The following is a 24,603-nucleotide window of genomic DNA, read 5'->3' as shown; positions in this document are numbered from 1 at the left end:
AAATCTGAGCATCGCTCTTTTTAACCACTCTCCAAGATAGTTATTAGTATTTCCATTTCACAGGAAATAGAATCAAGGCTCAGAGAGGTTGAGTAAATTGTCCAAAGTCACAGAGAGGAAAGGTCATATGTGGGGAGCCCACATTTAAATCTGAGCATACCCGACTCCAAAGTTTATACCTTTTCCTTTGTAACACAGCAAGACTTTTTAATGCTTACATTTTACACAAAAACTCAACAGAATGTATGACTTTGAGCTGGAGGCGAATTTCGAGATTGGTTCTCTCTTCTTGTTTATAGGAGTTGTACTTTCAACGCAGGCACCACAAAGAAAACATTCAGATTCTTCACACTTTTCAAACCTATTTCTTTATCCCTTGGCAGTAGGAAGAAATAGAACCCTTGATGATTGGTAAAAGTCAGGTTTATAAATGTGCAAGTGTTAGTCTGACACCAAAGAGACAGTTACGGTTCTAAAACAATCTTTTTAAAAAAGCAGGCAAAGATCCTGTTACAATATTTGCTCTGATTGTACTGGATGCGGCTGATTGGAAAAGTGACATTTTGCAGCTTTTCTTTGTATGAGAAATTAAGCATAAAGAGATGATTCGTGGACCATTTTCCTACAAAACAAAATCCTTAGTTTCACGTGAGAAATTCTCTCTTTGAGAAAAGAATTTATTCCTTTCATTCCATCTATGAAAAGCAGGCTGTGTGAAAAGAGAGGCCATCTTTATTCCGTGAGTGATTTTGCTGTCTCTCTTCTCCTTTTTCTTTATCTTAAACCCATGCCACCCCTCAGCGTCTTTGCATACATATTGCCAAATATTAATTAATGTTACTAATTAAATTACTTGGAGATGTGAAGAGCTGTTTTCTAGTGCTTCATTTGCAATGCTTGAGAATGCAGTACATTCTATTTTCTACTACAGGGCTTCCTGGGAATTTTATGAAATTCTACAAACTTGTTTAACATGTGATATTTCACTTGCACAAAGTTCCCAATTTTTTTGATGGCGGAAACTTTGACAGCTTGGAATAGGTTTGACATATAATAATTGTGCCTTAAATAAGATAGAACTTTCTCTCTTTCTCTTGGCAGCTGCACTCACCAGGAATGTTACACCAGAGCAGGAGAAAGGCTGAGGGCTTCCCTTTCCCCATGAGATATTGTAGCTCTTGATTGACAGCTGAAAGAAGAAGGAGCCCAATCTTATTGGGCAAAACTTCCCAAAATGAACCTTCCATCCAACTGAGTTGAGATATTGGGGAGGAAGTGGGTCACAACTCTGGTGCCACAGACTCTCAATGTTCTTATCAAATTTTAGTATTTTTTTCTTGAATATATGTTTCTTCATTTGGCTGTATGCCCTAAGGGTGATTTCCAGACACTTTATATAATATTTTGAAATATTTTTCATCAGTTATGCTTGTTTCACTGGGGGAACAGGTCCACGGAGCTTCTCAAAGTGCCAAGTGAAAAGCGAAACCTCACTGTTTGTTTTAACATATATGTACATTTCCATTAAATAGTGCTTTAGGTGCATATAGATTTTGATACATTATATTTTTGTTGTCGGATTCAAATATTTCTAAGTTGCAGTGGGTAAATCTTTTTTATCTATGGATTATTTAGACATCTATTGCTTAGTTTCCACTTAGGGATTTTTCTGTCTTGTCTTTTTAATATCAATTTCTATCTTTGTTCTACTGTGTACAAGTACACTTGTGATTTTAATTATTTAAAATGTGTCGGGACATTCCTATGACTCAGCGGGTAGTCAATACTGCTAAATACATTCAAGAAAAAAAATGTGTATTTTGCAATTGTTTACATCATCATTCTTTGTATGGTAATTAAGTCAGGCTGGTTATTTTGTCATTGAAATTTTTTATACCTCTATTTTTTTTGCTATGTGTTCTCTAAGTTACTGAGATACTTTAAACCAATATTATGATTGTGAATTATTTTTATTTTTCTTGTTGCTATTTTATTAGGTACATGCATATTTACAAAAGTGAATTATGAAATCTTCCTCTATATCTTTAGTAGTATTTCTTGCTTATATTACTCTCAAGTACTATTTCTTGGTAGGAATATTGCTATACCAATCTTTCACTTGGTAGTTTATATATCACTTTCCATCTTTTTACTTTTAGCCTTTCTGTGTTCCTATTTTCAAAGTGTATCTCTTGTATGTGGTAGAGTTATAATTTTTATATTAATACGATCTAATGTTTACCTTTTGGTATATTTAGTCAGTTTACATATTATGGTAATTATTGACATATTTGAGACTAAATCTTTAACCTGACTATTTCTTCCTATTTAGTCTGTCAGTTTTTTCCCTTTCTTCCTCCTTCCTTTTTTGGGGAATCGAGTAATTTTTTAAAATTAATTTTCTGTTTTATAAGTTTATTAGATATACATTATTTCGATATTGTTTTAGTGGATACTACAAGGATTACATTGTGCACTGTTACCTTATTAGAGACTAATTTAATTAGTACTTGTACCAGAATACAAGAATAACACTTTAATTCTATCCATCCTCTCTTATTTTTTACGCTAATGTTGATCTATATTTTGAATCTATCCATATTTTAAACTCCATGAGACATTCTCGTTTTATACAATTGGTATTCATTTAGATTTATCTATATATTTACTCTTTCTGAATCTCTGTGTTTTCATCTGGGATCACTTTCCTTCTGCCTAAATAGTGCTTTAGAATTCAGTATAATTCCATTGGAAGAAATTCCCTCATTTTTTTTTTTTTACTGAAAATATCTTATATCGCCCTCTTTCAAAACACTTTAATTAAACTTTTATTTTGAGATAAATGTAGATTCACATGCAGTTTAAAAACAACACAGAGAAAACCCATACACATTTCATTTGCTCAACTGTAGTACAACATTACAACCAGGATATCGACATGGATACAGTCAACACACAGAACATTTCCATCACCACAAGGATCCTTCATGTTGCCCTTTTCCAACCGCAGGCACTTCCCTCCCTCCCTAACTCCTACTTTAATCCCTGGCAACTATTGGTCTGTTTTTCATTTCTATAATTTTGTCATATAGATAATGTTCTATAAATGGAATCATGCAGTATGTGGCATTTTGAGAATAGTTTTTTCACTCCAAAAAATTATCTGGACATTTATGTGGTTTTTGTGTGCATCAGAAGTTTGTTCCATTTTAGTAGTGAGCAATAATTCATTGTGTGGATGCACTAAAATTTGTTTACCCATTCACTCATTGACGACATCTGAGTTGTTTCCAATTATTAACTATTATAAAGAGAGCTGCTCTAAGCATTCATGTACAAGTTTTTGTGTTAGCATAAGTCTTTGTTTTCTTTGGAATACCCAAGAGTACAACTGTTGAGTCATATGGTAGTTGCATGCTTAATTTTTTAAAAAATTAAACTATTTTTTATAGTGGCTGTACTATTTTGTAATGTGTGAGGGATTCAGTGTCTCTGCATGCTTGCCAGCATTTGGTGTTGCAACTATTTTTATTTTAGTCATTTTGATAGGTGTTAGTGATAGCTCATTATGGTTTTAATTTGCATTCCCTTAATGCAAATGGTGTTGGAAAATATTTTTGTTTATTTTTCATCTGTATGTATCCTTTGGGGGAAATGTCTCTTTCTGTCTTCTGCCAATTTTCTAATTGAATGGTTGGTTTGTTTTTTTACCGTTGAGGTTTACTGTTAAAAAGTATTTTGTTGCTCCTTTAAAGTTAATATTTTTTTGTCTCCCTACTTTTAAGATTTTGTCTTTGTCTTTAGTTTTCAGCAGGTTAGTTATAATGTGTCTATGTGTGATTTTCTTTGCTGTTATCCTGTTAAGGGCTTCTTAATTCTGATGTTTAGTATCTTTTATAAGTTTTGGAAATTTCTCAGCCAATTCTCTTCAAACATGGTTTCTGTCCTACCTCTCTATTCTCTCTTCTCTTCTCCAAAATATATATATATTATGAGCCTTTTCATCATGCCCAAAATGTCTCTTATATCTTTTCTGTATTTTCCTTTTTTTTCTTATACCTCAATCTAGATATTGTCTGTTGATCTTTCAGTTCACTAATTTTCTCTTTTGCTGTATCGTCTCTGTTTTTCAACCCATTCTTGTTTTTAATTTCAGTTGTTGTATTTTTCAGTTCTTTCATTTTAATACATTCCTTTTTACAGATTTCATTTTTTACATGTGGCACTCTCCACCTTACCATCTATTTCCTTGAATATACTAATTATAGTTATTTTTAAATTCCTGTATGATAACTACAGAAGATGAATCACCTGTGGATCTATTTCTATTGTCTATTATTTCCTCTTGGATTTTGGTCAGTTAGCTATATCTCCTGGCATGAGTAATAATTTTGGATTGAATTAGAAGTGATGTATGAAAATTAACCCTTTAAGAGAGTTAATTTTCTCTGCAAGGTAGTTAGGAGTCCAATTAGGTATTATAATAAGTCTAAGATGGATACTGGTTTTTATGAGGGTACGTTTATTTTCTGTTGTCCATTACTTCAACGGAATAGCCTCTCAGTTGCGATATCTGAAAACCTAAGGTGTTTACCAGCTCTAACTCCTTGAAGGATCCTGTACTCCAGTTTTTGTCTCCTTGGAACTACAAGGCTGCTAAACTCTCCCTTTATGTTTGTATCCTCTTTGCTGCATTTTTATGCATTACCCCTTCCCTTGTTCTCTTTTACAACACCATAGAGGAACCAGCAAATCCTTCCTGGGGAAAACAGTTCAGAATGTTGAGATCACTCCTCTGCGATTCCTTTCTTTCTTTTAAACCAGGATCATTATCCGTAAAGTCCTGGATGCTTTTGAACATTTGTGCTCCAATTCTTATCTCTCTAGTCTTTGAGAATGCCAAAAGCCTTACATCACTTAAGAATTATCCAATAATTTGAGGAGAAAAACAGCAGATAATGTGGAGAACATTGAGTTTACGTCAATATATTTTCTTTCTATTTGAGATCTTGGCATTTAAAAGATTTCTCTGCCTTTGCTACTCTTTGATGCCTTCCAACTACTTTTTAAAAAATCCAGTTACTATGGTTATCTCAGTTATTATTATTATTGGTTTGAACACATAAAACTCCATAATAGTGGGTAACAGAAGTTGCCCAAGCCTGTGAAACCAAATATTTGCTTCAGTTAAGACTATAATAATTTGGGCACAGTTTTATTCAGGGTATTTTTACTATCTCACTTTGCCCATTTTTCCTGAGTCAGATCTTCCTGATTAGATTTTTCTTGCGTTATTATTCCTTTGGCCTAAGCTATATTAAGATCATTAGAGTTCCCAGATGCAGAAAAGATAAGCTGACTTTTTTCCCCTTATAAAAATTAAAAGTAAAAACAATGCTCAAATAATTTTTAAAAACATAAAAAGTAATTTAATTCTTTCTAAAAATATATCAAATGTAAATCATTTTCAAAAATGTACGGAACCTGGCTTCTGAGTGTAGATCCTGGCTCTGCCAGGCAGTAGGTAGGTAAGTGACTTAATCTTTCTATGCTTCAGTTTCTTCAGTTGTGATATGTGGAAAAGAATAGTACCTGCCTCATAGGGTTATTACAATAAAAGATTCAATATATCTACAGTACTTAGAACAATGCTCCACATATAGTAAATGCTCAATTAATGTCAGTCAATGTAAAAAATTATTCATCATCAACAGCAATAGCCATAAAATACATCAGCATATAACTTGGCATACTCATAAAAAATATTTGTGATTTAGTAGAGATTAGTTTGATTTACTTGGTAAATTGACTTGGACTCATTCATTGTTAGAACATTTTGTGATAAATCAAAAAAATTTTTTTTCTTTTTCCTTCTTTCGCACTTTTTGGGAGTTGAAGGGAGGCTCTCTGTTCTCTTTTAGTGGGAAGACAAGGGAACTCTTGCTTTCTATTGTTCAGCATTTATTTCCTAATAGTTGAGTCTCTCAACATTTATTCAGCATTTGTTATGTTCCAGACCATGGACTAATAATCATGGAGTTGTAGAGATGAATGACTCTATCCTCTCCCTGAAGGTCTTTGTAGACTTACCAGAGTCAGGCAGATAAACAAGAAATTACATAGACATTGAGCCAAATACCCTGTGGCAGTGCATCAGAATTTTAGAACAGATTAACTTTATAATCCTCACAGCAACAATAGGAGGTAGGCTCTAGAGCTCAGAGGACTTAAGTAACTTGCTCAGATGAGATTTGAACCCAATGTCTTCAAAAAATAGGTCAACTGATGTTAAGACAGGAAGACAGCAACATTTCTACCTAGAAACATCAAATAATAGGCTGATTATAGCTGTCTGTTCATGGCCCAAACCACCTGTTAATTCAAGCGTGTGAACTCAAGTCAGACTGGTTTGGTGGCACTTACCAGTTATTTCCAGGAACGTGGTCAGACTAATAATAGGCAGCTTTGACATTCATACAGCAAATTAAAACTCTAGTGCAGAAGTATTTTTGAATGGGTATTTTAAATTAAATGAATCGTTTTTACCTAAAAAAATGAGTTGTCATTTAAAAAACAAAATGACACATATTCTCTTCAATGTGGTGGGCTGTGATTGGAAATGGCCCTCTGTGTATTTTTGTGATATTTTCAACTACATTTGGGGTAATTAGTCAAATTGGTAGAAATCTGAGCTCCATAGAGATCACCATCACGATTTCAACCCTCGAAGGAGACCAGTAGCTTCCTTGGCTATAAGAGGAATCTATTTGTAGGTAGTTTGCAAAAGGAAATAAGTGATGGCAGGCAGAACATGCTGTAGAGAGAAGGATTACACGCATCTACTTTTCCTATTATAATGAGTTTAAGCCCAAGTTAGTTTATAGTAAAATATACTTAGTCTTAAAAAATCATAGAAAATTCAAAAAAAGGTGTTAAGTTTTGCTAAATTTCAAACTAATTAAAGCCATGAATTTTAGGAATTTTTAGAACTGAGAACTCGTTTCAGAGGACATCACCTATTGGCAATGAGTGGTACTGTAGTTTTACTCTATTAGATGCTGGATCCCCATGAAGAGGAAATGTGTAGGCAGCTGTGGATTTGGAGTCAGAGAGATGATAAAGCAGGTAGCCCAGAGAACATGGGGCCCTGAAAGTCTAGGAGAATATGTTTTTTCTCCTCTCTTCCCATTCCCCTCATTACTGGAATGTGCATTTCTGGACAGAAAATAAGAACTATAACTGGAACAAATTGAAAATTTGTGAATTGTGGCTGTTACTGAAATCTGCCCCTGGTGAGACATCTTGACCCATTTAAATAGACATTGGATTCAATTGTTCTTGTGCAAACAGGTAAACTCTCCGCTGTCATTAATCTGAAATCAAAGGGAGAATGTTTGTTATAGCATTAGAGCTCGGGTTTATTTTTGCAGTGCTACAGCTAATAACACCAGGAAGATAACTTCTCAAATGAAAAAATATATTTTCTCTCTGCTGGGACAGAAATAAAGGAGAAGGAAGATGAAATAGGAAGATTCTATGGCCAAGCAGTTTGGACATTAGTCTTATTCTTCAAGAAGCAATTTCCGACTCTGAAGAAATTTTATTCTTATAGAGTGACAAAATGTAATCTGCCTAGCTGGCATAGCTTCCATTTTTTATTTTGCAGTACCCCAGAGCTACTCTTAAAAAAAAAAAAAAAGGGAAGAAGAAGAAGGAGGAGGAGGAGGAGGAGGAGGAGGAGCTAGCATAGAAATCCTGCTGATGCTAGCATGAAAAGAGCCTTAAGATTTTTAGAGCAATCTCTTCTCTCCTGCTTTTTCTCCACTTTGCCCATTGAAAGAGTATATTTTCTGGATATATTTTTCTGAGTACCTAGCTGTGGGTTTTATTTCACTTTGTTAAACTGGATATCTGTTAGTTAAGAGGAAGAGTGAACAGGGAATAAATGTGTGCAGAGTTAGAAGTAAGGTAGGGTAGGCCTAAAGGAAATAAAGCTGAAGTTAGAAATTGTGCAGCACAGTACTTTTATTCTGCTGTTCTAGCCTACCCCTGAACTTCACATTGGCAGGACATTCACCTGTCTCCTCCACATGGAGCCTCAAAGGGGTGTGGAGAGAGCACTGAGGAGTGCAGGTCCTAAAAAGTTATAAATGTACTCACAGGTGGTTTTAAAGTAGTGCTGGTTTGAAACTCCTTTGGTCATCATTCTTACATAGACATTTTACAGTGCAGGAATTCTACATTCTTCTCACCTGGTTTTCCCATCCTAATTGGTGTCAGGATTATTAGATTTGCTCATCTGACTCTGAGCCACCACCCCCTATCTTTCTTGTTTTTCTTTTATCACTAACATGGCTCAGTATATCGATGCAGATTCTTATACAGTTTTTAAAATATCTTTTCTTCCAACTCCCCTTGGGTGTCTGTTTTTATCCATTTGCTTACAAATAGATTTAATTAGCTCAGAAAACTACTCCCAGAACTTTTGAGTTTCTTTCCTTCTGTTCTGCACAGAGAGAGACTTATGTTTCATGCTGGTGATAGTGAGATTGATGGAAACTTCAGCACGGCATGCATTTTCCTTCAAATAACTGTAAGGGACAGGCATCGAAGTCTTAAAGAGGAAAGTTGTAGGCACTCTGGAGTCACAACTTTGGAACTCTAGGGAGCTGTCCGCGATGATTATGGGTGTGTACACACACACACACACACACACACGCAGTCACACTCACACACACTAATACACACCACAGTGACAGATGACCTATTGAAATAATTTCAAAGCTGTTCTGTGGTTGCTACGACAACCAATGCTCTCTTGGCTTTCATCTGGCCATGTGACAGGGACTTTGACGTCAGCTGGAGGCAGAGTCTGTGGCTGAGTCCACACAGTCAAAGGCCTGTGAGAATCTGGTGGATGCTGGCCGCTGCCGCTGCTGCCGCTGCTGCTTCCCAGGGGCGGCAGAGCATGGACTGTTAAGTCTTGCACTTCTTCTGTGTGAGGTAATTAGTTTTCTTTATATATAGTTAAATGTTTTAAAGGTTATTGTGGATTTCCTCCACTCTCTTACCTCCTACAAGTTTGTCTTCATGAGCAATTGTTGTAACAGGAGAAAAATGTAAAGTGGCTTCTAGTTGCTAATTTTGTGAGGAGTCTTTGGAATTTGGTTAAATTTGGATTAATGTTCTGTGAAATAGGTTAAAATATAATCGCCTGTCTTGCTCAACACTTGCTAATGTGACATTATTTAAAGATACGGATTTGGCAGCTTGAGACAAATATTCCCCATCGAATTCCAGGAATCCTCCCTTCAGTATTGTTTTGGGTTTAGATTCCAGCACAGCCTTGCAATATGTTGCTAACTTTGCCTTTTTTTTTTTTTTTTTTTTAACACAATTGCTACCCTATTCTGAATCAGCCCAGAATAGTTTGGAATTTGGTTTCTATCTTGTTTGCAGCGTTCGTAATTAGCAACGGTAAGCACAGAGAGAAAGAACACTATACTTTGAAAGAAAAGTTGGGGTTTTTCTTGTAAATAGTATATTCTGAAAACACCAGAGAAAACTGTCAACAACTTCCTGTTTAGAGAAAAATAATCTGGACTATGCCAAGGAAGTTGGGGTGGAACCTCTTACATGTGTGCATGCAGTTGCTTTTTGGTTGTCAAAGCAAAGTGCATTTTCAGGATCTTCCTCTGAAAATTCAGCTGTGAAGAGAACAGCATTGGACGGTCTTCACTAAGGAGTCATGTAAGCTGCTTTTATACTTAAAAAATGAAATAATTACCTAGAGAAGAAAATAGTAGTCTTAAAACTAAATTATCATTGGTAGATCTACTTTAATTTAAAGACAGATATAGTCTCTAAAAATTTGCTCCAGATCTTGAATGAATAATTTGTAACTGATTAAAGAGGCCTTTTACCTTCCTATTCCTGTAACACTATAAAATGAAAATTGGTTTATTTTCCTTATTGTAGTTAATTTCCTTCCCAAATTTAGTAATTTTGAATTTTCTATCATTGCATACTAGTTGGATTGTTTTGTAGCTTGTATTTCAAAGAAAATCTCTGGCATTGAAGCTAATCAAAGCCTAGATGTATAACCAGGTTTCTAAATCTTACGAATTTAACAACAACAACAAAAAGGCAAATTTGAGAGCAGCACATGTAATATTGCTACTATTTTAATGAACATAAAATAATGGTTTAACTATATATAAAGAATATACATGTTATGATATGTGAATTGTATCTCAATTTAATGCAAGAATATATTGTTTATTTTTTAAATTTTCTTTATTAGTTTCTAAATTCCAATTACATTTATCTTATTCTGGTGATGAGTATTTTGAAAGTATTTAGCTTCAGTGATAAATGAATAGTTTATAAATTCTCAATACCTTTCAGTGAGTAAATATTCATGTAACTTGCTGGCATTGGATATGTCTAATTTTGGCCAGAGTCTCCATGGAGGATTTTCTAAAAAGTCTAATATGCTTATACTAAAGGCACATCTACTGAGGCATCATCTCATCATTTAATTTATCTCAGTTATAACTCAGGGCCATAGTCTTAACACCCCGAGAAATAAGTTCATTGCTTTGCAACATTTCAAAAGAGCATGGGTAGAACCAGTAGCACTGCTATTTAAAAGCACTGTCTTTGAATGAGAACTTTGATGTTTACTTTTTTTTACTCAAATTTAGGAATTATTATGCTTTTCCAAGTAGGTTTCTTGGTGCTCTATCTGTGATGTTTTAAATTAAGAGATTATATTCAATGCCTTTATAAAAGAGGCTGGATTTCAGCAGTATGAACTGTAAGAGGACAATTTTGTGTTGATGGCAAAATGTCAACAATAAAGTTTATCATTAGAAGAAAACAATCAATACTGTGATAGCAGGGATTCTCTGTCTACAGGTCTTATGTCGAATAAGAAAAAAAATAACTCTCAGAATCATCTACTTACAGCAATGAGACTGTGTTGATTTCAAGGTCAAGTTTGTTTCAGCTTCAAAAAGATACTAGCAAGAAATGATTTACTCTAGAAACCTGGCTTTTGAATTATTAAATGTCTTGTGTATAGTTTCTGGGATTTTTAACCTTTTTGGTGCCATGGACCTTTTTGGCAGCCTGGTGAAACCTATAGACTCTTCCCAGAATGATGTTTGTAATTGCAAGAGTATGCAAGATTATAAAGGGAAACACCTTTATTGAAATGCATTAACCAAATTTTTAAATATTGTGATATGCGCTTTGTAAATAATTTCTTATTAAATAATAAAAACTAGCAGCAGGTATAACTACCATAATTTTGAAATCATGATGAGTGTAAAAGATATTTCGAGATATCTATAATGACTACAATGCAATATGAGAATATCTGTGATTTCTCTTGGCAACACAATCACTGGTACTGTGGTTTGTGGCCTACATTTTAATTAAAAGAAATACTAAATTTCAGTTTGAGGTTAATGAAAATAAAGATGCAATATTTTTCTCAAGCTCCTGAATCCCCTGGAATTCTATCTCCTCTTAAGTTAAATGACATGTGACCTAGTGATGCCAAAAGGTCCTAGGACGGCACAGGACAAAATCCACAGCACCATTTCTACATTCAGTTCTGCTTCATCTGATTTCATTCTCTGAATATGCGAATTTCACCATATTTTCTAATTACTGTGTGAAAAGGGATGATGTATCCATATAGCACTAAATGGTGACTTTCTTTTGTTTGTTTGTTTTTTTCCTTGAAATCCATCAGCAATCCTATGTTACTTGGCCTGAAAAACTCTTACCTGGTTAGATAGAGGGTAAGAGAAAAAAAAAACTCATAGCGTTAATGCGCATTATGCAAGTTAAAACCATGGACTATAGCTATTCACAAAGGGATGTTCACTCACGCAGAAAATAAGCATGTAGTACTTAGATGAAGAATGCAGGATATTATATGAGATCATAGCTGAATGAATACTCTAGAAGATGTTGTGTACAACATCTGAAACGAACATTAAACAACTTATGTAACTTCCCCTTTTGCTGTAAAACACACACCTGCGGGAATTGATAAATTGCAATATTTATTACAGCTACTCTGGATAGAGCCTTCAGGTTTATCTGCCAGAGGCCCCCAGGACAAAACACATTCACAATGACATGGGGAATGGAGACATTTCCCAAGGAATTTGAACTCAGAATCTTATTTGACTTATTGGATATTTTAGAACAATACAAGAGGTATTAGTAGTATTGTTTAGTGGCACTGTGTAGGTAATTGTCTCATTCCCCCATCGCATGAATTGACAGAAGATATTTCCTAAATTTTCTCTCCAACCAACCAGGTAACTTTGCAGCTGGTTGGCTGACATCATGTATCTTGCCCTTTCTCTCCCCGTGTTTAGTGTCCTAAGCCATCCTTTCCACGACATCAGCACCGCCATCTCAGTGTGAGAGAATTGGAGGTATGACGTTTCACACAAGCTGTTGTTTAAACTCGATCCAAATCCCTCACATTTGAAATGGAAGCTTAGCAATTTTTCTTCATGTGTTCTCTGGGAAATTACAAAAAAGGATTTTCTCAGACATTTCTTATTCTTTGGACTAGAAAAGAACACCTGCTTTGGGGGCTTTGATGAAGAAACTTGGAAAAAGTTTAAAATTTCTGACTCCAGACTGTACCATTTGCTTCTTTGATGACAGGTGTTTGAAATTTTAAGTTCAAAAAGGAATGTGCCATTATTTTTCATGAAGCCAACTTATTTAAATGGCACCCCGCAATGGAAATCCCAACTAGAAATGGTATTCCAAAATATGATATTTTTTATTGTTTTCAGAAGTGATGCCATAAAATTTAGTGCTCATTAATACTTTGATATAAAAAATTATATGATAAATATTTAAATTCACTGGAGCCACGTTCCTCAAACTAAAGACAGTCTGTTCTTTTTATCTCTTTGGCGAGCTTTAGTTTTTTAGTTTTTTGTTTTGACATCTTTCTATAAATACCTTTAATTAGAGACACAACATCCCTTTAAAATTTAGTTTATATTAATTTAAAACGTAGTATACTAAGCTACTATTAAAGTTACATATTAGATTTGCAGAAACGAAGTCTGTAATCTGAAAAATATTCCAGCCGCCTCTTGTCCTAATGGGAGAAGTGTCCACATTTCCAGAAATCTGTCCCAGTGACTGCAAGAACACCAAAGGCCACATATTGCTTTTATGCAAGGATGAACTTTTTAAAGAATGATTCTAGGTTTTCTTTAATGAATTTAAACCCTGTGCATTAGAGATAAATGTCAAGAAGAGTGTTATAGTATTTGGCCATCTGCTTAGCTGACTCCCACAGACTTTAATGTGATTCATGCATCTAAAACCACGACCAATTTTGTGACGACCATATATACAACGTCCTAGAAGATAAAATCAGAAATAGCATCCTACATGTTACCCCATTCTACACCTTCCCACGTCTTACCGTGGGTCAGGTGCAGCACGAGGTAACACTGCTCGATCAGCAAGCGTTTATTACCTGGCTGTTGCCCTACAGTATCAGAGTAGGCATTCCGGGTCCCTCCCCTACGTGATCCTTCAGTGGTCTATGCCACTGGCATAAAGAGCCAAGTTACTTTTTGGACTTCAGACTTTTGCTTGCCTGAGCTTCAATTCAAACATTCAGTCTTTCATGTGTTTGACAAGTTTCGAGCACCTATCGTGTGCCAGGCCTTGGACTAGACACCAGGGATGCTGTGGTGAGCAAGATAGACAAGGTTCCCACCATCATGGTACTTACAGGCTGACCGCAGAGGGAACCTAACCAGAGGCCTGTGTGTATCAGCAGCCAAGCTTTCTTCTTTCCAGCTGTGCTGGCCAGTGTAGTTGAAAAGAAAATCCTCAATAAAAGAAAAATCCAAACTAACATCAAAACAAAAGAGACAAGCCAACAATCTGAGAACTATTAGATTTTACACCAGAGTCAAACCTTAGAAGAGACATTCTTCAGCTGCCCAATAGCCAGCCTAATCTGTAAGTAACCTATTCACATTGGTGTCGAGGGTCCAGATCACTGTGCCAGCCCTACTCCTGGGGGCCAAATGCTATCTGTCTTCCAGTTTGAAAGGAAGTGAGACTTGTGGGCACTTACTTAGAGAATGATTTTCTTTTACTTAAATACTCCGTCTTATGCAAATAACGAGAGACATTTTATTTTATGAAAGGAATTTTTAAGTTAGTGGTGCCCATCCCATCTTTCCTACTAACCCAATCGATGTAGGCCCACTGCTCTAGTGAGTAGCCCCAAATTCCAATGGCATAACACAGTGCTGTTTATTTTTCACTCATCTACAAATCAAATTTGAGAAGACTCTGCTCTGCACAGTTATCCAGGGATTCAGGCTCCTTGTGTCTAATTCGGCTGATCTGGGTACAAATTCTGTCTGTAACCACTTGCAAGTATTTCTTTGGGCAAGTTACCTAAGTCACAGTTTTCTTACCTGGATAATATTAGCACCTGCCTTATGGATTTTTAAGTTAACTTACTTGGCACAGTAACTGATAGGTATTAGGTACTCAATAACATAAACTGTTATCATTAATTTTTCTGCCTGTGGTAATGCCGTCAGCACCACCATCTCCACAGGAACCAGAAAGGACCTTTGGCCGAGCCGAAGGGGGTGTGGCCCTGGTGTTACGATAACAGCTAACATTTAGGGAGCTAGATAGTCTCGTAAGCTCTTTTCGAAATAACTGTTCTTTTCTTCTTCACAACCTTCATTTTCATAAATGAGGACACTGAGACATGGAAAGCTTAAGCACATTGCTCAGTGTCATGCAGAATATAAAGAAGCTCTAAGTGTTTGGCTCTTGGCTCCCGGCTCTTTCTTCACGGTGCTATATTGCCTTTCAAGCTGTAATATGTAGTACTTTTCCTAGAAGTAATGTTATATGTTGTGGTAGATTGTACTCTCCAAAAATGACCACATAATTATATCCACCCCCACATACTCTTCTAGAATCTTATCGCTCTCCATCAGGAGGTAGAGCCCATTGCCCTCACCTTGAATCCACGTGACTTGTGACTAGTCCAACTGATAGAGCACAGTGGAAAATGCTAGGTGACTTCTAAGGCCGAATCATAAAAAGAATACAGTTTCTTTTTTTTCTCAGCTATATTTTGTTTCTCTCACACATGATGCTTGCCCTTGGAAACCAGCTGCTGGGTTGTAAGGAAGCACAGACCATATAGAGAGCCCACACATAGGTGTTTCAGCCAACCTCTCCAGCTAAGGTCTCAGCCAACAGTCAGCATCAGCTGCCAGACATGCGAGTGGGCGAGCCCTCAGAGGGCTTCGGGCTTCAGCCATCAGACCCCCCAACCCCTCCTGACACCAAGTGGACCAGCATGGATTGCAGTCCTCGCACCATCTTCCCTGGGTGCCGCTTAGTCTTCCTCATCTGCTTTGCCTCCCTCTCTCACACCTATCTGTCTAATCTGCTGCCTACTTTTCTATTGGAAGGCCCTGCTGTCTCACTGACACTCTTTTTTGGGCCCTTTTCCAGTACTTCTAAGCATTTTTTTTTTCTCTAATAGTTTATAGTAAAGCTAGGAAATTCCTCTTGGCCAGGTAAGATTTAGCCCATTCAGCAAAGTCTTATTTCTCTTGACAAAGCTGCCAAAGTGGCAGCTATCCCACTGGCTTGTGGCGCCAAGTATTGGTCAAACCTAGCACTTGGAATGCTCAGAAACATTGTCCTTGTGTCCGCACTCAGAGCGGCATCTCTGCCTCTTCTGCTGTGGAGAAATACGTACCTTGACTCTCTTTTCACTTAACTTAAAGGTCACCCCCTCCTGATGGTCTTCTCACCTTCCCTTCAGGAGACTAATTGGTCTGTTTGCTCATTCATCTATTCATTCAGTGTTTTTTAATTCCATATAGTTGGTCCTGGAGTTACACACCTATGAAAAAATTTCCATTGTGCTCTAGGACTGGTAAGGTTTCTCTAGTTGTCTCTCATCTGCTTACCATAGACACAAGGCAGATGTGGTCCGATCGTCCAGACCTTTTAACGGCCAGCACATGTCTTGCCTCATCTAAGATGTTCCAGCCAGGTAGGGTACTACGAGGGTATTATAGGACCAGCCAGTCTTTGAGAAGGTGACAGTCAGCTGGGGAGGCTGGACAACACATGCAGCTAGTTTCAGAGCCCTGCCTTTCATGTTGGTTACAACCTCTTCTAGTGCCTACTGTAGTGCTGGACACATGGCATCTACTCATTAAGTCTCCGATAATTAATAAATAGATCAACTATAGAAGGAAATGTGGCAGTGAGATAACTTTAGAGAAAAAATGAGGTTTGAGTTGGGCCTTAAAGAATGAAGAACATATGGCATGACCAACAGAAGTGAAAGGATTGTCCATGAGCAAGAAACATCTTAAGTATATCCTGGTAACAGAAATAAGACACTCTCACCCATCCGAGATCAAGAAAATGGTTAGAAAAAGAAAAATATACAATCTATAAGGTGGGCTTGTGGAGGATCTAGAATTTATCAATTTAAAGAAAGCTGGATTTGATCTGATAGACAGCGGGAAGCTCGTAAAACATTGGGAGCAAGTGAGTTCTATGGCTGTCAGAAGTGTTATAATAGTTTAATCACGTTTCCTTTTGCTTTAGGCAATTTATTTTTAAAATCCTGAATATTTGTTAAGTGTTTCCTTTTCCTCCATTTTTTCTCATAGAAAACTTCTAACTTTTTAAATCTTAAAAATGCAAATTCTTCTTTACCCTCAATACTGTGTAAGCGGCCTTTTTGTCTGTAGCTGAATGGCATCTGTGGGGAGAACTGTGTAACTTTATAGTTTTAAAAATATAATCTGTTATTTAGCAAAGTCATAGTCACATAAGACCCAAACCAACTCAAAAAAATTAAGTCTTCATAACATTTATTATAGAAGTATATTATAATGGTTATGTAATTATAATCGATATTTATAATTAAACTACTGGGATATTGTACCATTATTCTGGTACAATACAGAATACAGAAGAATATAAAGAAGGAAATAGACATCACTCTTAATATCCTACTCCCTAAGATAACCAATATTAATATTTTAAAATTAAATGACATTTTAACAGAAGGAGGGTGAAGTGGATAACGGGGGTCAAATATATGGTAACTGAAAGAAACTGGACTTTGGATGGTAAACACACAATAGAATATAGAGGTGTCGAATGATAATGCACACCTGAAAACTATAGAATTGTATTAACCAATGTTATCCTCAATAAACTTAATTTAAAAAAAAGAGGAATGTCAAACAAATTAAATTAAACAGCATTGTATTTCTTCAACATTGTATTTATTCAAGAAAAAAATATATGTTTTCTTCAACAGAAAAGAACTCTGAAGCAACTTGAGGACTTGAACTTCCAAAAACTATTTCTTTAAAGCAGGAATTATTGGTTTCTAAGTAAAGTGAATTTCCAATTGAAAATTGAAAATCAATCAAATGTTTAGAGATTTTGGACCAGCATTTTTTGTAGACACTACTAGTTTCTTATTGGGGTACATTTGTATTTTCAGTTAGTACCGCTTAGTTGAAGATTAGGAAAGATCATGGATCAAATAAAAATACCTTTGGGGAAAAAATGGTTTTTAAACAGAGTTCAAAACTTAATTCTGCTGTTAGGAGTGTTCTCCTAGGGTGGTGGGGAGGGAACTAGATAAATAGGATAATGTGTAAGGAACAAACCGCTTTCAGAAGGAAACATAATTCATTGCACAGGAAGAGTTTAGAGGACTCGCTATATGTACTGGCCTCTCCCTTAACCATAGATGCTTAACTTTTATTTGTTTTAGATATCAATGTTTTTTATATTCCATTAATTGTTTAAATACAAACTGTATTTTAATTCGCTTCATATTTAGGCTATGATTGCCCTTCGTGGAAATTTATCTTTCTAGGGTTTCCAATTATCTCTTCTCTCATTAACCTGGAGAGACTTAAATCTTCACTACATTTGTGGCATGTCATAGTTCATTCCTCAATTCTAAAGTATCTAGTTTGGTCATGAGAACCTTTTGCTTGTTGAAGATGTTCCTCACTAAGCATTCTGTCCTGCTGTTCTAATTTGGACTAAATATAGGCTGTTCCCCTAGGATTTCTTTTCATCATAACTGAATTATTTCCATTGCTTCCAGGTTTGACTATTTCTTGAATTCACTTTCCATTTTGCTACAGTATATTTTTAGTTGTCTTTTTCAAAATAGCAAAAGAAGGGTTAAGTCCTTGTAGATCTCTATTTTGCTCTCATAATTGAAAAGTAGATTTGAAATAACTTTACATCACAATTTTTTAGGCTTTGTTCCACTGTCTTCTAGCAACCTAAAGAGCAGATGCAAGAGCTGCTGCCATTTTGATTTTGATACCTAAATAGGAAGCCTTTTGCCCCTGGCCCTGTGAGCTTTCAGAATTTTCTCTTTGTATGCGGGGAGCATAAATTTCACCAGGAAGTATCCAGGTTTGTATTTTTTCATGATTCCTCTTCAGGCTTTTTAATCCAAAGACTGAAGGCTTATTCAGCTAAGGGAAATATCCTTCTATTATCTCTTAGAAATGTTTGTCTTCTCTATTTTCTTTGTCTTCTCTTCCAATTGCTCTTATTAGTGGAAGGATATGATGTCTTTTAGCTCTAGGAGATGTTAGATCTGTTGGATCTCTCCTCTATGTTCTTAATTTTTATATTTTCTCTCTTTTCCCTTTTATGTACGGTCAGAGAATTTCCTCAGATTTGTCTTCTAGATCTTGAATTCATTTTCGTGTCATTCCATTTCAATAATTGCTGCTCTTTTACTGAAGTTCTTTTAAATTTTTTTCTTCAATTTTATAAAATCTTTGTTTTCTTACAGCTCTTTTTTTTTATAGCAGCATACTATTGTTTTTGAATGCAATATTCTCTCAAATCTCCTTAAAAACAATAGTACTTTTTCTCTTAAGTTATCTTCTGTGTCCTGTTTCAACATCATTTCCATAATCGGACCCATAATATCAACCTCCAACAGATACCGACTCATCCTCAGGACTCCATTTAAGCCCTGCCTCCAATAGGAAGCCTTTCTAACTTTCTCAGTACCCCTGTATAATACAAATCCTGGTTATATCACTAACCACACTGTTCTACAATTTCTTATTTGCCTCCTCCATTAAACTCTGAGCTCCCAAAAGGTAAACAAGGTGCCTCGTTTCACATCTGCATCCTCGGTGCATACCACAGGGCTAGCTAGCATGTGTTACATGCTCAATAGAGGTTGAATAACTGGGTAACTGAATGAATGAGCAGGAAATGAACAAGCTTGATGTTGACCTTGGGAACAGGTGAGTTGTCTTTTCTCTCTTTGGGGAAGGGTCTTTCAGGCAGAAGGAGCAATATTGGCAAAAGCTCAAAGGCAAACTGGGCACAGCTTTTTGGGGAATTGGTCAAAGTTGTTCCCAAAGTGCTGTAGATTACTGGTTTGTCCACATACAATCTCTAATCTCTACTATGTTCTTTTGTGCTACGTGGCAGTCTAATTATAGGGTTCTTTGATCTTTGCCATTGAACATCCTTGTTCGGTGAGTACAGGTCTAATCAGAACTGTTGGATTTTAATACAAATGCCGGTGCCTCAGTTCTGTAGGTGTCAGTAAAGGCTCCTTCACGGTTCTGTATAATCATGACTTGAAATCTACACCAATCTCCTTCGTGGGTTTACATTAAAGGATCTCCTTACACTGTACTAAGTATCATTAACTGTATTGAGCCTTTGCTTTACAGGAATAGTATGAAACCACAGCTTGGAATAGAGTTTCCAGTCATCTTTGGGCTCCTTAGCCTGCTGGAAATTGGTAAAGCATGAGCCCCTAGTGACAGAGCTCCACTGCCCACACAGTTAATTACCTGGTAGAACTTCCTTACCAAATGCCTCTGACTCCAATTACCACCTGAATGTCCTATCCAGAGGTCTGACTGCCTTGCCTACTATTTCTGGTAACTTAATAAAAAACTAATCGTTGTCAGAAGCAGGTAGGCTCTCAATTCCTAATTAATTAAAATGAGTCTTTTAATTTTGAGATATATTATTTTGTCCACATGGCAGGTGCTCAATAAATATTGTCAAATGGGTAAAAGAATGAATGAAACATTCAAGGAGAGATTAGGTTTGCATTTTCTGAAATCGGAGTTATGCAGCATATTTGCTGGAAATTATCCCAGGTAAGGGCAGTGGTCATCTTTTCATTGCAGGCCATCTATTCTCTCTATTTTGGCAATTTTCATATACTACACACATCACCCGTCTCTTGTCTTTGGGGATAATTTATTCCAGGGTTTAGAATATCACTAAGGACATCTCAGTAGAGTTCTTTTATTCTTTTAAAGACAAGATTGTCTAGAAGATATGCCATTCCCTGTAGGTTCCCTCCTTGCCTGTCATAGCAGAGACCCTGACTCAAAGGGTGCACCCTCCAACTTCTCAGCATCGATCTGAGCTTGTTTTTAAGAGTGAGGCTATGTGGCCCCTCAGCACTGTTGTGTTAGATGTGGGACAGTATAGAGCAGGACATTCCCAGTTGAATGAATCAGGAGCTGCCTTGGCAACCATCAGTGAAATGCCAGGCCATGCTAATAGGAAAATGAGGTCTGGGAATGCTAACAGTATAAAGTGACTGGCAAAAAGAAACACATTTTTGGCAGCCTTTGCAGTAGTCAGGGCTGGAGGCAGAAGGAGAGAAATGACTGTGTGAAGGTGACAGAGGAAAGAAGCTAGAATTCTCTCATTATGCAAAATCCCAGTTGTAGCTAGGCTGCTGGGTCAGTGGAAAGGAGCACCCAGCCCAGTGGACCCCCGAGGGCCTTTGGTTAGAATCTTCCCAAGGGCCTGAGAGGAGAAGGACAAGGCCAGACACAGGCCTCCAGCTGTTGGGGTCAGTATCACAGTGATCTGGTTAAAAAGCGCAGGTTTCTGAGGCCAAATTCAAAACCTTGGAATCGAAATCTATAGGACTGGGGCTTGTGATCTGTCTCTTTATAAAACTTCCTAGGGGACTCTTCACTCACACCAATTAAGACTTGAGAGCTACCTCCACCTGTTAACATTCTCACTCAAGGACCCCCTGTTATGGAAAGATTGCCCAGCACCAGGAATTTCAGCCAAGCATGTAGCTGGTCAGCATATCGACTGAGGAGGCAAATTCTGTGCCCTCGCATTTAGCAAGTGATTCTAGAATACAGGCACTGCTTCAGGCCTCAAAGGCAAGTCTTGCCTTTAGGAGTAAGTCCATCACAATCTGCACCTTCAACCCAACACGACCACCTAGCATCACTAAAAGCTCCTGTTGGAGATATATGCCGTTGGCCTCAAAGAGATCCAGTGCAACTAGGAAGTTTTCAGCCCAGATCCCCACCGCAAGTGAAAAACAACTCCAGGTTCTCCATTTGTGGGGAGCAACCGACGGATGGGGCTAAGTCACAAAGCTTGCAACATAACCTACAGTCCCCTAAGTAGGGTTGTCAAATTTAGCAACTAAAAATATAAGACACCCTGTTAAATTTGAACTTCAGATAAACATTGAATTTTTTGTGTGTGTGTAAGTATATTCCATGACGTATTTGGGACATACGCTAAAACATTATTGGTAGTTTGTCTAAAATTTAGATTGAACTGGACATCTTCTATTTTATCTGGCAACCCTGCACCTAAGCTTATTCAGGTTCACTTCCCCCCAAATTGAGGCTGTCCTATTTGGATATCTGGTCACCATAAGCCGATGAGAGTAGAAGGCAGGGGCATGTTATTATCTTCACCTTCCGTAGCCCTCAGCCTGTTACAGGGGTGAAGGGAGTCAGTGTTAAATGGCTCTTATTTAGAGAAGCCTAACCTCATTGCTGGCCATGTGGAAACTATAGAAGGGGAGAGCCTGGCTAGCAGAACTGACATGCCATGGATAGACCTCCTCACATCCGTGGCGGTGAGTCCTCCACCCCAACTCACTGCCATGGTCTCTATCACCCGTGACTTAAGATGGTGATGGCAGGGGCTGAAAATCGTATCTTGCAACCTTAACATCTCTTTCTCTTAGAGTTCTTTCCAGCTTCATGGGTGCGAACCTCACCTCAAATATGATTTACTGTAAAGGTTTTGTTAATTAAATCACGTTTCCTCACTGATTAACATCATTATTTCAGTTACTTCTCCATTTTGGATTGATTTTTATTTTTATTCCCAAGGATAATAAAGTAATGAACTATGCACAAGGGAAGTTTCTATTTCAAGAAAGCTTGTAATATTAAAGAACACCTCGTTTGGTTATTTCTTTCATTTTAGATTCTCACTTTAAGTCGGGGCACGCTTGTTTTCAGAAAACAGCTTGTCAACAAGAAAGCATGGCTTTGTGGGAATGCGCCAAAGAACCTTCAAGATATTGCATTCTTTTCCTTTGATTTTTTCCCCCCAAATTGCTATCCAGAGGAAAGATATTAATGGGAGGAAAGAGTAGCTGCCGTCTATAGGAAGTGAGCCTATACTGTCTGCTTCGTTGCATTTCACTCCGACTCCTTATTTATAATTCCTGGGGCTAAGGCTCTGCAGGGAGTCAGGTCAGACACAGCCTGCCCACAGTGCTACCTCCTATGGGAGGGAGCCAGCGCTTGTCATTGGCTATGGGTTTCATTCATCTGCACCTGCCCTACAGCAGTTCAACTTTTATTTTTATTTTTCAAAGGGGGCGAGTAGAAGGAAAAGCAAGCAACTTTGCTGAGAAAGAATTGGAAATTAGCTCAGATCTACAGCTGCAGTGGAAAAAGCTCATTTGTCCAAACTCTGTGCATTGTAAGTTACATTTGATTTGGAGGGTTAAATTTAAACCTTATTACTTACACTTGATAATATATAAAAATACAGTGAACATATTTTCTTAACCCTGAATCATAACACAATCTAAAGATTTTGTCCATTTTTCCAACATTTATACGAATAGTCTTCAACCAACATAAGGATTAAACTACATTTAGTTTTAGATTAAATAAGTCACTGTGCTGAAAATAAAATTACTTGAAATCATGACTTTTGGGAAATCTGGACTGTGGCTAACTCTGCCCTGTGTTGAAAACAGAGACTCGAAAGTTCACGCCATTTGCCAAGTAGATAGAGTCCCCATTGTCCCAGATGACAGCTGGCATACACAGGCAAGTCACCCACTCTAATTTTACCTTTTCTTGGTAAAGAAATAGCAGCTATTTGCCAGCCTACTTTTTTGTAGGAAGGTAACAAAGAGTTTTCACAGGGAATCCAGCATTTTAAATCATTTGTTTCATGTAAATCATTATTATCAGAAAGTAAGAAGGTAAGGGAAATTCCAGGAAAAAAATAATTTTTACAATAAATACTTTGGGCTAATGGTTATAACCCCAGCTCTGAATGAGATTTTTTTTAAAGGGAATTAGTCTAGTTTCAGGCACATTCAGCTGTTAGGAACTTTTGATTGGAGAAACGAATAATACAAGAAAACCAACTAATGTTTCCTTGGCTATTCCAAAGCAGTCTGGCATCTGCACTGAAGCATGGGTGATTAGATTGGAAAGCACAGGAACACGGAGCAGGCTTTCCCAAAACCAAAGCTTTTTTTCTGAAACGTATGGCCACAAAGGATGCATAAGATCTGATGTTTCCTGGCCTATTCAAATAATGATGATGTTAAGGACCTTCCAACTACAAGACTTCTTGAAGCTCAATGACAAGAATAACAAAAGCCTCATCAATCTACCAATGACCTTCACTCCTACTGTTTGAATTCTGTCTCTGGGCTGCTGGGTCTTCCATTAGTGCTTGTCTGCTCTCATTCGGTCTGCTGGCCAGCATTATCCAGAGTCCTATAAATGTAAGTGGCTCAGCCTTGGTTAATTAGGTTATCTGATTTTTTTTTCTCCCTGGTGGCTAATTTTGTTTGCAATTTCACAGTGCTTCTAAATTTATATATGTAAACAAACAGGGACACACTTTTCTCCAAGTCATTTATTAGAATCAAAATTAGGAAGAGTTTTTAACTTCTGTACAATTGAGCTGATGAAAGTTGCTATTGTAGGTAGGTGTTGAAAATAGTCACAAATGTCTCAGCAGAAAAAGAGAATTTGTATTCACCTCCAATCATGCCTGCCTGCTGTACATTTGTAAAGCTGTGGGTCAGCATGTGAACATGTGTCAGTTAAACAATAGCATGCCGACGTTATTCTCCAAGGAACATGGCTGTTCTTGCTTAGGTTTTGGAAATATCCATTGTATTTAGTGCAATGTTCACATAAAAGCTCACAGGTATATTATAATTCACTTTATTTATGAAGAGGGAGAACCATTTCAATCAGGACATTACTTATGGGCTATTTGAAATACCAGGAAACATTAATCTTAGGGATTTAAGTAAATTGGGTGTAGGACTTCAAGTTTAATCTGGAAAACGTTGTTATAAGATACTTGGGGTTTGGACATTGTGTTAGTTTCCTATAGCTGTTGTAACAAATCAAAGGTTAAGTGCCTGAAACAACAAATCTATTCCCTTACAGTTCT

The 24,603-nt window shown here is 37.0% G+C and overlaps 1 protein-coding gene across 5 annotated transcripts in view; it reads left to right on the top strand.

The window, feature by feature from the left end:
* NCALD (neurocalcin delta) overlaps nucleotides 1-24,603 on the top strand; it is a 366,103-nt gene that overhangs the window by 283,131 nt on the left and 58,369 nt on the right. The window contains exon 1 of one of the 5 annotated variants that reach the window (XM_016147545.2): nucleotides 8,435-9,003. The exons of 2 other annotated variants lie outside the window; for them this stretch is intronic. The gene's annotated coding sequence lies outside the window, so the exon portion shown is untranslated. 2 more of the 5 variants (XM_016147542.2, XM_016147544.2) reach the window with 2 other exon arrangements.

Source organism: Rousettus aegyptiacus, unplaced genomic scaffold (assembly GCF_014176215.1).
Source record: "Rousettus aegyptiacus isolate mRouAeg1 unplaced genomic scaffold, mRouAeg1.p scaffold_m13_p_15, whole genome shotgun sequence".
Lineage (NCBI taxonomy): Eukaryota > Metazoa > Chordata > Mammalia > Chiroptera > Pteropodidae > Rousettus > Rousettus aegyptiacus.
Note: the sequence above shows the minus strand (reverse complement) of the source record. Positions and strands in the feature narration are given on the sequence as shown.